General features: G+C 34.4%; 1 long non-coding RNA gene across 4 annotated transcripts; it reads left to right on the forward strand.

Moving 5' to 3' along the window:
• Positions 1 to 3711: 3711 nt before the first annotated feature.
• Positions 3712 to 8226, forward strand: LOC132300839 (uncharacterized). Of its 4 annotated transcripts, none has more exons than XR_009480599.1 (4): positions 3712 to 4783; positions 5344 to 6263; positions 7317 to 7569; positions 7653 to 8226. It is a non-coding gene; the product is annotated as an uncharacterized LOC132300839 (long non-coding RNA). The 4 variants fall into 4 exon arrangements; XR_009480598.1 differs by having other exon boundaries at positions 3713 to 3901; XR_009480592.1 differs by having other exon boundaries at positions 3721 to 6263.
• The last annotated feature ends 6260 nt before the right edge of the window (positions 8227 to 14486 follow it).

Raw genomic sequence — 14486 nt, forward strand, 5'->3', positions numbered from 1 at the left:
CTACCTGTATTGCTCTTTTCCAAGATGGTCAATCATGTTTTTGTCGACTTTTTTCGACATTTTGAGGTTTCGGATTCTCGTTATTTATATTAAGAGTAATTGTATAAGAGAAATGGAACCTCAATGAATTATGCAAAGATATCTAGTGTCCATGACAATTTTATTTCTGTTCCATTTCTTTTCATAATTCATTGAGATCTCAATATTTCTAGATATATTTGCAACATTATCATAGTTAGCTAACTTGACCTCGTCAGGTCTCTTTGCCATATAAAGGGCATATGTTTTATCAAGGGCAACTTTATCACTGTTAACTAATTGGGTCTCTTCAAGAGTACCCTTTTCATCATTCATCGTGCTCTTTGGCAGGTGTCTCATTTTAACACTTTTAGCTAACTGGGTCTCTACACGAGCACCCATTTCATCATGCTCCTTTGCATGTACCACATTAAGTGTCTCTACCTCATTAAGGGCTACTTTATCATTATTAGCTAAGGGCCCGTTTGGCATGCGTTTTGTTTTTGGCGTTTTATTTTTGGCTAAAACAGAAACAGTGTTTTTGTTGTAGAAAGTTTTGGTGAAAATTCGGAAGTACGTTTAGGAACTATGCTTTGTTGTGAAAATGTCAGAAATAAAAATATGAAAAACATGTTTGGGCACACAAATATTTATATATATATATATATATATATTTTAATTTTTGCTATAAACTAGTTTATATACACATGTAATATCTTTATTGCAAAAATTAAAATATATATATATATATATATATATATATATATACACACACAGACACACACATGTATCGGTGGTGATGAAAATCCAGTTAAGGGCTCGGACTGAAAACTTGCCCAAACATTAATCGGTCACAGATTCACGATCAAATTCGCAGCCAACTGGTGTGACCTTCAAAGAACCACCTGAAAATGGATGCACAAGAAGGAGGCGCACACAAAGCTCAAATAACAACAACGATCACTTCAGAAACCCTAATTTCAGATACCGAAACGAATTAGCAATCAACAACGCATCACCAGAATGAATTCTCATGAAGATCAAGAAGATAACGGAGTTGGTGAATCGAAACCCACAAAATTTGGTCAGAAAGAGATTCTGGGAACGCTCAAAGTGGTCGAGAGGGACTCCGTGGCGGTTGCCGAGAGCTTCACCACTCTCTTCGTTTCTCTCCGTTTTGCCCTCTCTGAGGTTTCTCACTCTTCGCTTCGATTTTTCTACCTCATATCTTCTTCAATTTAGGTAGGCTTAGGTCGGTGGTGATGAAAATCTAGCTTCGGTGTTGTATTTGATATCGCCCTTGAATCGCAGAGAGAGAGAGTATCAGGAGAGGAGAGAGAAAATTTGCCCAAAAAATGACCTAAAATGTTATATACGTGAAACAAGTTGGGCCGGCTACTTCCTCCGCTACAGTGAAAATTTGTCCAAACAGTACTGAAACAAGATAAAATACCAAAATGGTGTTTTTACTTTTCTCTCTATCCCCTCACATGCACTGCAATTTTATGTTTTTTTATTTTTTTTTATTTTTTATTTTTTTTAAACGCCTGAAACATGAACTTACTGCAAATCATGTTAACTTTGCATCACTTATTTATGTTTTATTTATTTATTTATTTATTTATTTTTTTAAACGCCTGAAACATGAACTTACCTGCAAATCATGTTAACTTTGCATCACTTATTGATACTTTCACATGTGAATTTCCTTGGTCGTAATTTTAATTGAACGAGAGGGGAATTAAAAAAAAAATGTGTGAGGGAAAATGTGAAAGTTTAGATGGAAGAAAAAAAGATCAGTAAATATTGAAAAGAGATGATATTTAATGTATGAAAAGGGTAAAGTACATTAAATCTCCGTTTTCTATCCATATTTTTCACTAAACTCCTTTTTCTATTTTTTTTTTTTTTTTTTTTGTCAAAAAACCTCCCTCAACTATTAGAAGGGGGTGATTTAACTAACTTCTGTTAACTAATTATTAGAGGGGGTGATTTAATTCTCAAATATATATATATAACAAATAAATTTCAAGAAAAAAAAAAAACCTAAATTTATATTGGAAAAAAAAAAAATTAGGCATTATTTCTGGAAGTGTCCCTTTAATAAATCTATATAAAATGAAAAAAAAAAAAAAACCAAATAAATGAATGCACAATATAATTCTCAAATATATATATATAGCAAATTAATTTCAAGTAAAAAAAAAAAAAAAAAAAAAAAAAAGAAACCTAGATTTTTTTCCTAAATAAAAAAAAAAATCCTAGACTTATATTGGTCTGAAGGCTAAATGGAAATGAAAATATATTTAAATAATATTTAATGATACATATTATATATACTATTATATTATGATACAAATTATATATAATATTATAATGATGGGTAAATAAAAGAAGTTGAACAAGAAGAAAAGTACATGTTGTTGTAATGGTTTTTTTTTTCCAATATAAATCTAGGTTTTTTTTTCTTGAAATTTATTTGCTATATATAGATATATATTTGAGAATTATATTGTGCATTCATTTATTTGATTTTTATTAATTTTCATTTTATATAAATTTATTAAAGGGACACTACCAGAAATAATGCCTAATTTTTATTTTTTTTTCGAATATAAGCCTAAGTTTTTTTTCTTGAAATTTATTTGCTATATATATATTTGAGAATTAAATCACCTCCATCTAATAGTTAGTTAACGGAAGTTAGTTAAATCACTCCCCTCTAATAGTTGAAGAGGAGTTTTTTGACAAAAAAAATAGAAAATGGAGGTTTAGTAAAAAACACAGATAAAAAAAGAGGGTTTAATGTAATTCACCCTACTTAAAAAGTAATAATTACACTAAAATAGAAACATAATTACATAATTTGACACATTATCCTAATAATATCCACCATGAAAAGTGATTATTCGTACCAATTTTTGTAGTTGTGATTTTTTCTTTGATCTCTCTCTATACTTCTCACGTCAGTGAGACAACCCAAGAGTTTTCAATGAGTAGGACGATTGGAAATGAAAATTCTTTGACCAAAGCACACAATGAGTGTGAGTTTCAGACTTTCTCAGAACAATACACCGAATGAAGCAATACACCGAATGACAGGAAACATGCCGTGTATTGCAATCCACCTTATTTAGTTTCACACATAATTTAATGAGTGTGAGCTACATAAATTTTTTTTCTACGTTTTTTTTTTTTTTTTTGAAGCAATACGACTATTACATAAATTAACTTCCCAAAAATTAAAAAAAGAGATAATTTGTCCTGAGAGACAAAACTGGAATCCTCTTTTCAGTGTGGGTACTTCATGTTACAAGTTTCTGATACTGAAATTTCAGTAAAATTTACCATTACAAGTGGTGAAATTCGAAATATAAGATAAAATTATTTTCATATATATATATATATATATATATATATATATATGTGTAAAGTGGTTTCATCATTTACATTACTTCCACACAATTACAAGAGGTGAATTTTGAAATGTAAAACAATGTCGGTTTAGTAAGTGCGTGACGTGGCACGTTTTGCATGGTTTGATTTGCAATGCGGTCGATGTGGCGCGTTTTGCATGATTTGATCTCCAATGCGGGTACAGTGAGAAGGGTCGAAGGTTGATTGGTGACAAGTATAAGCTGGTTGGTAATGAAAAGCATAGTTAACCTAACCTGGTTTTGTCTAACCTTGAACTTCGAAGCCCAGCCCAGTACCACCATCAGTTACCAGAGTAATACTATTTGGTCCAAACTTGAACTCCAAAGCCCAACCCAGTATACTCTCTCTCTCTCTCTCCCTCTCTCTCTCTCCTCTCCCTCTCTCTCTCTCCGGTTTCCAACCGTTCTCCCTCACCATCGAAGGCATAGATTGACACGGCAGAAAGGTCAGGGCGTAGATTTCGATTATATTGTTGATTTTGTTTGTTTGGTTGAAGTTTTTATTTATTTATTTATTTATTTTGGCTGATAATTCACATTGAGAGCTTCAATTTTGAGAGTTACATATGCTTCCACATGTTTGTGCTCGATTTCCATGTTTCTCCAGAGCTTTCAAGTTTTTATTTTTATTTTTATGTGGGTTTCATTTATTCATTTAATTTACTCCTTTACTGGCTCATTTTTTGTTCTCCATCGTCTGATTGTTTTAGACAAATTTTAGTTTTGTTCATAATGATTTGGGAACGTGGTTTTACTCCAAAAATTGAATGTGTCTCATTTTTTTTTGAACTCGACTCTGTTCCCTTGAAGTTGAAGACCAACCTTTGCAAATGTGTTTGCTTTTATCTTTTTGATACACCCTTTATTAATTCAACGGGTCTCTGATGTCAACAAAAGACGTTTGTGTGATTCTCCTCGGTGCATTTCTGGGTTATACAATTGTCTTTATGTTTAGAGCTTTCTATCTAATTGGAGATTTTGACTTTACACCACGTCTTTATAATTTGGTTGATTATTGAGTATTTATGTTTATAATCAAATGAATGTTTGTCCTTGAAAAGATATTCGTAATTTGATTTTCGAATGGGCTTGAGAAATACACCTTCGGGGTTTGTATTATTGAGTTAATTTATGATTTTTGCTTTCAGATTTGATTGCTTTTATCTATATCAATTTAATAATCTTTGTGGATAGTATATAAGGCTAGCATGGCAGCCACAACTCCTACAAGATGATCACTTAAAGGAGACCATTCCGAATATCTGTGCTTGTGTGCTGTTTTTCCTATATTTTCACCTTTTTAAGCATGCTGGTCTTTTGCTCCTGAGGTACGATTTTTCCCTTGATTGTGAAGCTATACAACCAAAATGAACTATTTTGATGTACTAAGGTGGTTTAAACTTTACATGGCATTTTATTGCCATTTTTGCATGAATAGCAAGATACTAATCTTGTTTTGATGTGTCATGTTACCATGCTACTTTTGATGTTCCTTTTTTTATGTTGACCTGAAATTTTCAATTGGCACATCAAAAATTAAAATTACAGCTTAAAGTGCTGGATTGCTTCATATAGCCAAGTTCTTCTTGGATTCAATGAGGCCTCTCTAATCTACTATATCCTCTTCAGAGTACTTTGGATTCCTTATCTTTAAATAAAGTTCTGACTACATTTCATTTTAATGCATCTTTTATGGGTGTGCACTTCAGCTGGCCTGTTGTTGCTCTAGCATAGCAGTGCTAAGTCTACGGCATCACTCAGAAACTTATGACACATTCAAGGGACATATATTGTACTTGCTCGTTTACAATGTTGTTTTTGAATTATAGACATGTTAAAGGTTCTCATTGTGCTCATGGGTGTATGTGGTCTGTTTATGTATGTACAGGCATTACGTGTATTGTGTGTTTACAGTGTTTTAGCCTTCAATTTATGATAGGACGACTCACTAAACAAGAATTGAACTCATTTCATATGGGATGCTTAGATCCCTGTACTGATGTATCTGAGAAGAGGATTGTTGGTGTCTTTCATGAGCTTCTCCACATCCCCATACAAAAGAAACTGAGCACAAGAATGTGAGCAATCTCCGAAAACCGCTGGCTTTGCCACAGACGTTCATGAAGGTGTTTGAACGCCATCCTGACATGTTATACATTTCTAAGAAGCGTTACACCCAAACTGTCATAAAGTAAACCAGAAATACCCCCTTGTTGACAACAGGGAAAAGTTTGCAAGTATGATGAAGGAAGGGTTGCTGGATAGGAGCAGGGGCTTATGCAAGAGAAACAGAGATTCTGTTGTTGAGGAGGATTGATTAAGGATGTTTGTAGTAATGAACTCAGTGACAATGGGTTCAAAAATGGAGAATCAGATGATTCAGATTGTAATCTGCTTTCAGAATATGAATCAGATTATTCAGATTGCTAAATTCGGCTGATACTGTTAGCAGTTAGCCTTCATGGAAAGTTTTGAAACCACATTGTGCATCAGCAGCATTCACAATATTTGGAGTACAATAGCATTCATTCAATTTGATGCTGCACCTCATTTGCTATTACAATATTTGGAGTACAATAGCAATTATGCATTTTGAGTTCATTTGAAATGATTCCTACTCTGCACACCAAGTTTGAGCATCCATTTCGTACAATCTTCTACTCAAATTAAACTTTCAGTGAGATATCTAAATGATATGTGGAAGATTAGCTGCTGGTGGTAAAAGCTAAGGATTACCTACTACATAAATGTGAAAGGTGATCCAAGAACTCAAATCTTCGTTGCAACGTCAAACAACTAATGGAAAAGGTATTCCCTGGTAACCTAATCCTTTCCCCCCCAAATATTAATAGAATTTGGGAATCATCTTTTACAAAACGAGTTTGTGATGATTGTCTTAAGCATCATGAGGAAGCAGGAAACAACTTGTTTTGATGGAGGATAGAGAACTAGGAGAAGAGATCTATTTTAGAAGTACTGTATTTGATTTTGATTGTATCTCAGATCTGGTTTTTCTCATAAAATTAACCATTTTAGTTGAAGAACTGGGAGGATGTAACCTTGAGTCCATGAAGGATTTATCTGAATGGACCAATAATATAAGGAGCTTTGGGAAAACAAGCTATTCTTATCTATGGAATGACCATTTGGACTTCACAGTTTTCATTTTTTGATATGTTACAATAATTTAGATTTTCGTTTCTGGCATTACGTATCAGAAGTATTTGGGCCCCACATGGGTGCCGCAGTGCTAGAATGTATTCAGAATATTCAAGCACAGTCTCCATAATGAATGGACTTTGAACATGCTCTGCACCAAGGCTTTTTGGATAAAGCAACTCTTATTTTTGTTGGAAGAATATTTAAACTTAAAGAGAGAAATTGTGCGCGCTCACATGTGGGTGTTTGTGCATCTCATTTTCCTCTTGTTGTCCTTTGGTTTTCTTTAGAAGCATTCAACCTAGTTAATATGTCAATTCTAAAAATTGAAATGATTCATCATAACGGCCAATTTCCATGGTAAGGTTATTCCTTTCCTGGAGTTTGATTATTTTGCAGCATTCCTCCTGTTATTGAGATCTAGGGGAAAAAAGATTTAAGTTTTGTGATCTTTTCAACAAGCAAAAATAAGTTTTTAGCATATTATTTATATATCTTGTATTGATGCTGGAAGTTTCAATTTTTCTTTATTTTGGAATTGATATAGTGGTATTGAACGTGTTATTATCTCCTGTTTTACAATTTTCCATACCATGATTGCTGTTGGAAATTTTAAGTTACTCTGATTTTTCCATTGAATTAACTGAACTTTTATTTATTTATGAAACTCCCTGACTACTCCCAAATATTCTTCATACTTAGGAAAAATTCTAGTTACTTGAGAAGAAGAAAAAAATCCAGATTGTGACAATTTCTGGATAACAGGTCTCTGCTAAACCTTGGCACCAATGTTCATCCTTCCTAAGTGCATGGTCACGGTGGATGATTCTGTTTTAAAAACACCATCAATCGCGTCTCACCTATTGAACAGGGGCTGGCTTTGCCAAGGGATAATAGGGCCATACGGGAGAGGTTGGATGCTAACATTGTCTACTATATGTTCCAATCATTCTCTGTAAGTTTTTCCCTTTTTCTTCCTTCTTATACTTGCCAAAGATTTTCACATATAATGAACACTTCGTTCTCTCCTTTATGCAGCGCTATTTGGCTATTATCCACTTAGCTTGACAGTTCTGTAATGTTGGCATAGAGACATGATCATTTGGAGAGGGACGAGTTTGCTGAACTATATAATTCAGGAATTCATGGCTGAGAAGAAGTAAAATGGTGCTGAGAAGACAAAGTCCGATCAGTTGCCATTGGCATGGATGACTGCTATAGTGAAGGTGCAAGCAGGTTTATTCTGTCGGATTCAGCGTTCCAGTAAACCAGGTCTGGATCCCCTCAACCCCTCTTCCTGCAGAGGGCCAACAGATCGAAGATGAGGCTGGCAAAGTGCAACTTTGTATGGATTCGTCCTGTTACTGTTCAAAGTGAGGCTGCTACTGAATCAATCAGATGAACATTCTAAGGCACCTTGGTGTTTTTGTAATTTTGCTTTTAAAGATGATTAATTGTCCCAAATTGAACACATATTGTAAATATTTCCTTTGCTTCAACATTCATGGTATAAAATGGTGTGTTTAGACCTTTTGTACTTGTAATCACTGGAAATAAGGACTTCTGTACCAAGAGGGCAGGTATATATATTTATGATCCGAGGTTGTTAGCATTGTCAGTTTTCAATTTTCCTTCTGTTTCCTTTTTTTTAAGCTCTAATATGTTATAACTGCAGCCTTAACAAAAGAGCTATTACTATGCTGAACCAATGTTAAAGCTACTTGGTAAGCTGATTTCACCTTGAAGGTCAAAGGCTGGTCATGTGAGTGCACGGGTTTCTTGCTAGAATCAATAGGTAATTAATTGAGAAAAAAAAAAAAAAAAACCCCTACCATCTTCAATTCTCATTCTCCACCTCTGTTTTGCAAGGGCAGTAGTGTACTGCTGCTAATTTCTGTAGATGATGTTATTTGTGTAAATGTACAGTACTTGGACTTGGCAGTTGTATCATCTTTCAAAGGGAAAAAAGTTGAGCTTCCACTTCCTCTATTTTCTCTCTGGAGTTCCAACTCTGATTTCTAGTCCACTGGATCAATTTATGCTTGCAACTCCGGACTTTAATAGACAATTAAAATCGATTAGAACCCTAATGTCTCTGCATTTTTCTCGACTTCATGTTGACAAGGGAAGCATCTAATACCAAAGCATAGAGATGAATACCAACATGATTAAACACAGCAATATCAAAAACTCTCACAAGATGTTTTTACTGTTGCTAGGGTTTAATGTGTTTCAAGCCTATTGTGAACTGAGATTATTTTATCTTTCTCCATCCACTGTTTCAACCTGTTGAGCAAGTATGTATTGAGTTATCAAGGCTGCGGAAACCAGGTTTAACTTCAGGTTCAGGTGAAATTCCAGTTTTACCCTTGAGAGGCTAAAACTAGGTTTTGAAGATTATAAGGCTGTTGTGTTCTTACATTGCTATATCTTGCTGGTTTCACTGATTTTATCTCTTACGCAAGTGTATCTTCGCTGTATAGAGCTGTGGAAGGCAATTGCAGATAATTCTTGGAGCTGCATTGTGAAATGACCCTTTTACCCTTAAATTTAGGGTTTAAGCCTATTGGGAGCTGTTCTTGAGTTACCTTGCTTATCTAACTGTGTACACCATTCAAGCAAGTGTATTTGGCTGTGTTTTGATTGGTTGGCAGTAGTGTGACTGCTGCTGCTTAGTACTCTGCTGCTAATTTCTTGATTAATTTTTTCTGAATCAATTAAATGTCGACCATACTCTTTGCTTTTGCTCTACCATTATTTCTGATATATATATATATATAATTGCTGCTACTGTCAATTATGTACCAGTTCCTCTATTTTCTCTCTAAAGTTCCAACTCTGAATCTAGTCCACTGCATCAATTTATTTTAGACAATTAAAATAGATTAGAACCCTTACGTCTATGTGTTTTTCTTTTACATTGAATTGATTATTAACCAAAGTTTCATATCTATCTCGCAGTTTCCATCAAAAAATAAACAAATAATTAGAAATAAAACAAAAGCAACCATCCTTGACAGATCTATAACTGCCTTCTTTTTCAAAAATGTTTATTATTCAAATATGCTTGTGACATGCTAATGCTGACTTAACCAACATCAGCCACTTCATTCACAATGCAGTGCTTGATCGCATGCAACGTTCCTTTCCTATGTCTACAAAATTTATCCGGTTTCAAAGTTTCTTCCCCTATGCATCTCTTCCAACATTCTTATTTTCAGTATCATTTCTTTTGGTGGAAGCGACGTTACACTCGCTAGTTTCTCAAGTTTTCAAGCTCCCAGCTGCAATTTTTTCATCTGGATTTCCCAAAGCAGCTTCTCATCAAAATGCTTGCTTTGCTCTTCTTTTTCATTGGTGAGCTCACTACAATTTCGATCCCCTTCTTTATCACCCCTGAAGTAAGATAAGAAGCATAGGTTGCCAAATATTAGTCTGCTGTCAGCAATAAGGTTTTAAATTTTGATAACATAACCAGAAAATATGACTTGATCACCCAATAATGGAGAAGATAATAGTAGTCTTTTTTTGTATCATGGTAGAAATATCATAAATGAGTGTGGCAGAAATGAATATTTAGATAGATACATGGAAAGGCGAGAAGATATAGAATTAAAACTGAACAAATTCTTGAGACAATTGAAGTAGCATCTACAGAGATAAAAATGAGAGAAGATCTATTAATATGAAAGACGAATAATTGCACCAAGAGGAAGAGTGATGTATCCAAAATGAAGATAGTGCAAGGGAAAGCCAAAACTAACATGGGCTGATATAAAAAGATAATAAGGAAAGATATGATAGCATAGGGTTTGACTGAGATTATGGCCTTAGAGAGGGATGACAAAACAGTATTCAAGTGGCCAACTCCATATAGTTGGAAAAAAGCTTAGTTGAATTGAGTTGTTTGAATTGTATAATAGTAGACTAAATGGATTCAATTATTCGTTATAAAATAGAAAAATGCTTAAATATTCACATCATTTAAAGATCTTAGGGTATGTATCACAAGTTTTTTCAGGCTGCACTCAAGTAGCAACATACATTTCTCTAGCAAGGAAAATCAGCCCAACTATAATGACAATGTGATGGAAGATTCCTATATATGGCAAACCTCTCTGAATTTTTGCCAAATATCCATCAACCTTCAGGTGACCAGTTTAAGAAAAAACAAGATACTTCACAAGATGATTTATGAATTTTTTCGACTCTTTTAATTCAAAAGTTTTACATTTCAAAATTTATTACAAATGTTATATGACCCACATAACAAGAACATCCACTCTTCTACAGAATAAGATGGAAAGGATGTCCAAACTTGTGAGCAATATGAACTTTGTACCAGTTAGGCAAAATAAGCTAATCTGGGATTGTCAAAGTGATATCTTGTCAAGGGTACGAATGAATCGAGCCAAGTATTGGACTATTCAAGAGTCCTTGGAAATAGCGGAATGTAAATCTGATATACTCAACCAATCAAAGCTTCGTTCAAGCATGTTTGCCCATACTAAAGTTTTTTCATGGTCTGCAAAAATCTTAAAATGGTACCAACTACAAGATGCAAGAAATCCTCTTATGTTCATAAGCCTGAACAAGAAGAGGCCAAGTCCTTAAACATTTTCATTCAAAAGCAACCTTGAGCTTCGCTTGTAAAGATTGTAACAAGTTCGAACAAGCTGAATAATTTGCCAGAGCTTGAGTGGATTTCTTGTGAACATCATCATGAAGTTAATTTAAGGCTATTCATTCACAAGGGAGGTCACTGAAAATTGATCAAGAGGTTTTAGAGATGTCAACCTTGTGTAAGCTAGGGTTTCAGCAGAAATTAGTCTAACCTGAGAGACTTCTGTGTATAACTTGTATTCTGTGGGCTAATCATAAACTATGCAAGCTTACTTTGTTGAAACAAGTTTATAAGAATCACGAGAAGGCCCTGTCTCAAGGAAATTTACCAAGATGCCCTTTTGTCACAGAGTATACAGAATGTATAAGATGATTCTGCAGAAGTTTTGCTGAAACCTGTCATTGAACTAATCTGTGCTATTAACTTGCATTGCATTGAGTTTTGATGATACAAGCAAGTTTAATATGATGATATCAAGCTATGAGAAAATATCTTGAACTCCAATTAGAGCTGCACTACATATTGAATACCTAAACCTCACTACAAAGACACAACAAGCTATCAAGCCTCTTTGTATGTTCTGCTGTATAGACTTCATAGCTACAGCAGCCAGAGAGCTTAATGTGAGCCCTTGAGAGCATTTCTGAGCAAGGTTGCAAGCTCAAGGTCTCAAGTATTTCTGGGATTTTAATTAACCTAGAGAACCAAAATTAATCCCAAAAATCATCTATCATGAGTGCTTCATATGAAGATCAAGAAGGGGACAGTTGCAGCTGATTTTCTGGTGCAGAATTCTGGATTGAAAGGGCAACTCTGGTTTGCTTCATTTGTAGTGCCAAGTGAAGGTTGAGGCAAGTTTGTTTTATCAATTTACATTTTCAGAAATCAAGTTTATCTTCATATCCTAGCTGCATTTGTTTTACAAGTCTCTAACCTCAGTATAATGTGTTTTTCTGGTGCAAATACAACTGAAATATGTTAAACATGTTGAATTCATGCTGTGAACATCATGTACACCATATAAGCATGAATAAATTGTTGATTTAAAGCTAATAAAGTTGATACTTTACCAAGAACGTGACCCATTCAAGTTCTGGTATAGTGAACCTCATAAACTAGGGTTTTAAGCCTAATCTCTGTGATATGTGAACTAAGCCTGAGATATCATGTTTGAATCGTTATAATGACTATCTGAGCATTTTTATAATTATGATTCAAGATTATTAGAGCATTGTTAAGGCCCGAGACATCACAGAATTACTTTTATACCCTCTGATCAGAGGCTTTACAGGAGCTGCAAACATAACCTGCTGAGAGCTATTTTTGGTTATAGTTTTATGGTACATTGTTCCATCCTTGCTGAGTTAATTGAGAACATCGTCTGTGAAAGATTAAAATGATTGTGTGAATCCGTGAGAACCTGTATTAGCACATGTTTCATGTGTTTTGACAGATTTACCCTTGAAGAGCTTGAAAGCCAGCGTTTAACCTGTATTATTTTATCTTGCTCCATACACTATTTCAACCTGTTGAGCAAGTATGTATTGAGTTATCAAGGCTTCAGAAACCAGGTTTAACTTCAGGTTCTGGTGAAATTCCAGTTTTACCCTTGAGAGGCTAAAACTAGGGTTTTGAAGATTATAAGGCTGTTGTGTTCTTACATTGCTATATCTTGCTGGTTTCACTGAGTTTATCTCTTAAGCAAGTTTATCTTAGCTATATAGAGCTGTGGAACGCAATTGCAGATCATTCTTGGAGCTGCATTGTGAAGTGAACCTTTTACCCTTAAAGCTCTGCTATTATGGTAAGTCATACCATAAATTGTGGTATCATATATGCTAACAGGGTTTAAGCTTATTGGGAGCTGTTCATGAGTTACCTTGCTTATCTAACTGTGTGCTCCATTCAAGCAAGTGTATTTGGCTGTGACAAGGCTTTGGAAACCTAGTTTGTTCATCAAGTGAAGCTGCATTGTGATTTGACGGTTCTATCCTATTGATTGCAGAGAAGTGTAAACTAGGGTTTCTTGTATTGTGTATACTTAAGGCTGTGTATCCATTCTTATATTGTATAACAGCTTAAGTTGTAACGTAACATGAGTTTTGTTGGTATAATTGGTTAGTTCATTCCAGTTTACATGATGTAGCACACCAATAATTAATAACCAAATCGAAAAGCATACTAAGGAAAACAACATTCATATCAGCAATTGATCGTAGCTTATTCGTTTTGACATAGGCCTCAGAAACACTCAAGCCAACCTTTGAGTATACCAAGATGAAATTTTCTTTTCCACTCCCTTTTAGATCAGCTACCATTTCATAACACTGTGAAAAAAAATTCATGTCACTTAACAATTCCCAAACCTCTTCAAGTGGACAATCAAGCAAACTCTTGAATGAGTACGTACTGCAGCTTCTCCTTTTTGTCCTCCGGAAGTGAAGAATATTTGCAACACAAGGAACTCAGAATGTCACACTTTTCCATTGCTGTGCCCATAAAGTTCTTAAATTCCATTAGAACTTGTTTGATTATATCAAATAAGTTGCAGATAGACTGTAATCAGATTGTATTTCTTCACTTATCTTTTTTTCGCACAAAGTTGTAGGAGGCTTCAGCCATAGATTTCATCCATGATAAAGCTCCACCAAGATTCCTAAGAACTGCATCTTTTATGTTGTAAATTGAGATCTATTTTTAACTATGGTTTAACAAATTAATTTCAAAATTAATTAGTTTATAATGGTGGTGGTCTCAGCAAGAACTCATGCCTTTATCCATTGCATCATGAGACGCCCACAAAACACTCACAACCTCTTGACTCAATGAACGGGGGCTGCTAGCCTTACCTGAATTCTGGATGTGTACATTTCTTAGCAACTGGACAATCAATCAAATCCTTGAATGAGTACTGCAGCCTTTCCTTATTCTCCTCTGGTAGCAAAGAAGATTTGCGACACAAGGAACTCAGAAAGTCAGACACTTTTGTCCATTGCTGCACTGATGAAGTTCTTAAATTCCATTAAGGAATTTTTTTTTTTTTCCTTCTTTTTTCCCCAGAGAATGTTTGATTATACCAGATAATTTGCTGTATAGAGTGTATGAATCTTTACCATAATGCATTGTCAACTGGTCTAATTTGCTGCAGAAAAAGCAACTACTTTTTTCAACAGAGTTTAATTATTTGGTATGATTCAGTAGTTAAATGTGTAAAAGGACATGTTTCATTGCAAATTCTAAGTACAATC

This window comes from Cornus florida, unplaced genomic scaffold (assembly GCF_030987335.1).
Source record: "Cornus florida cultivar Cherokee Brave unplaced genomic scaffold, ASM3098733v1 CherokeeBrave_3.0.0_Hap2_Chr01, whole genome shotgun sequence".
In the NCBI taxonomy this organism is placed as follows: Eukaryota; Viridiplantae; Streptophyta; class Magnoliopsida; order Cornales; family Cornaceae; genus Cornus; species Cornus florida.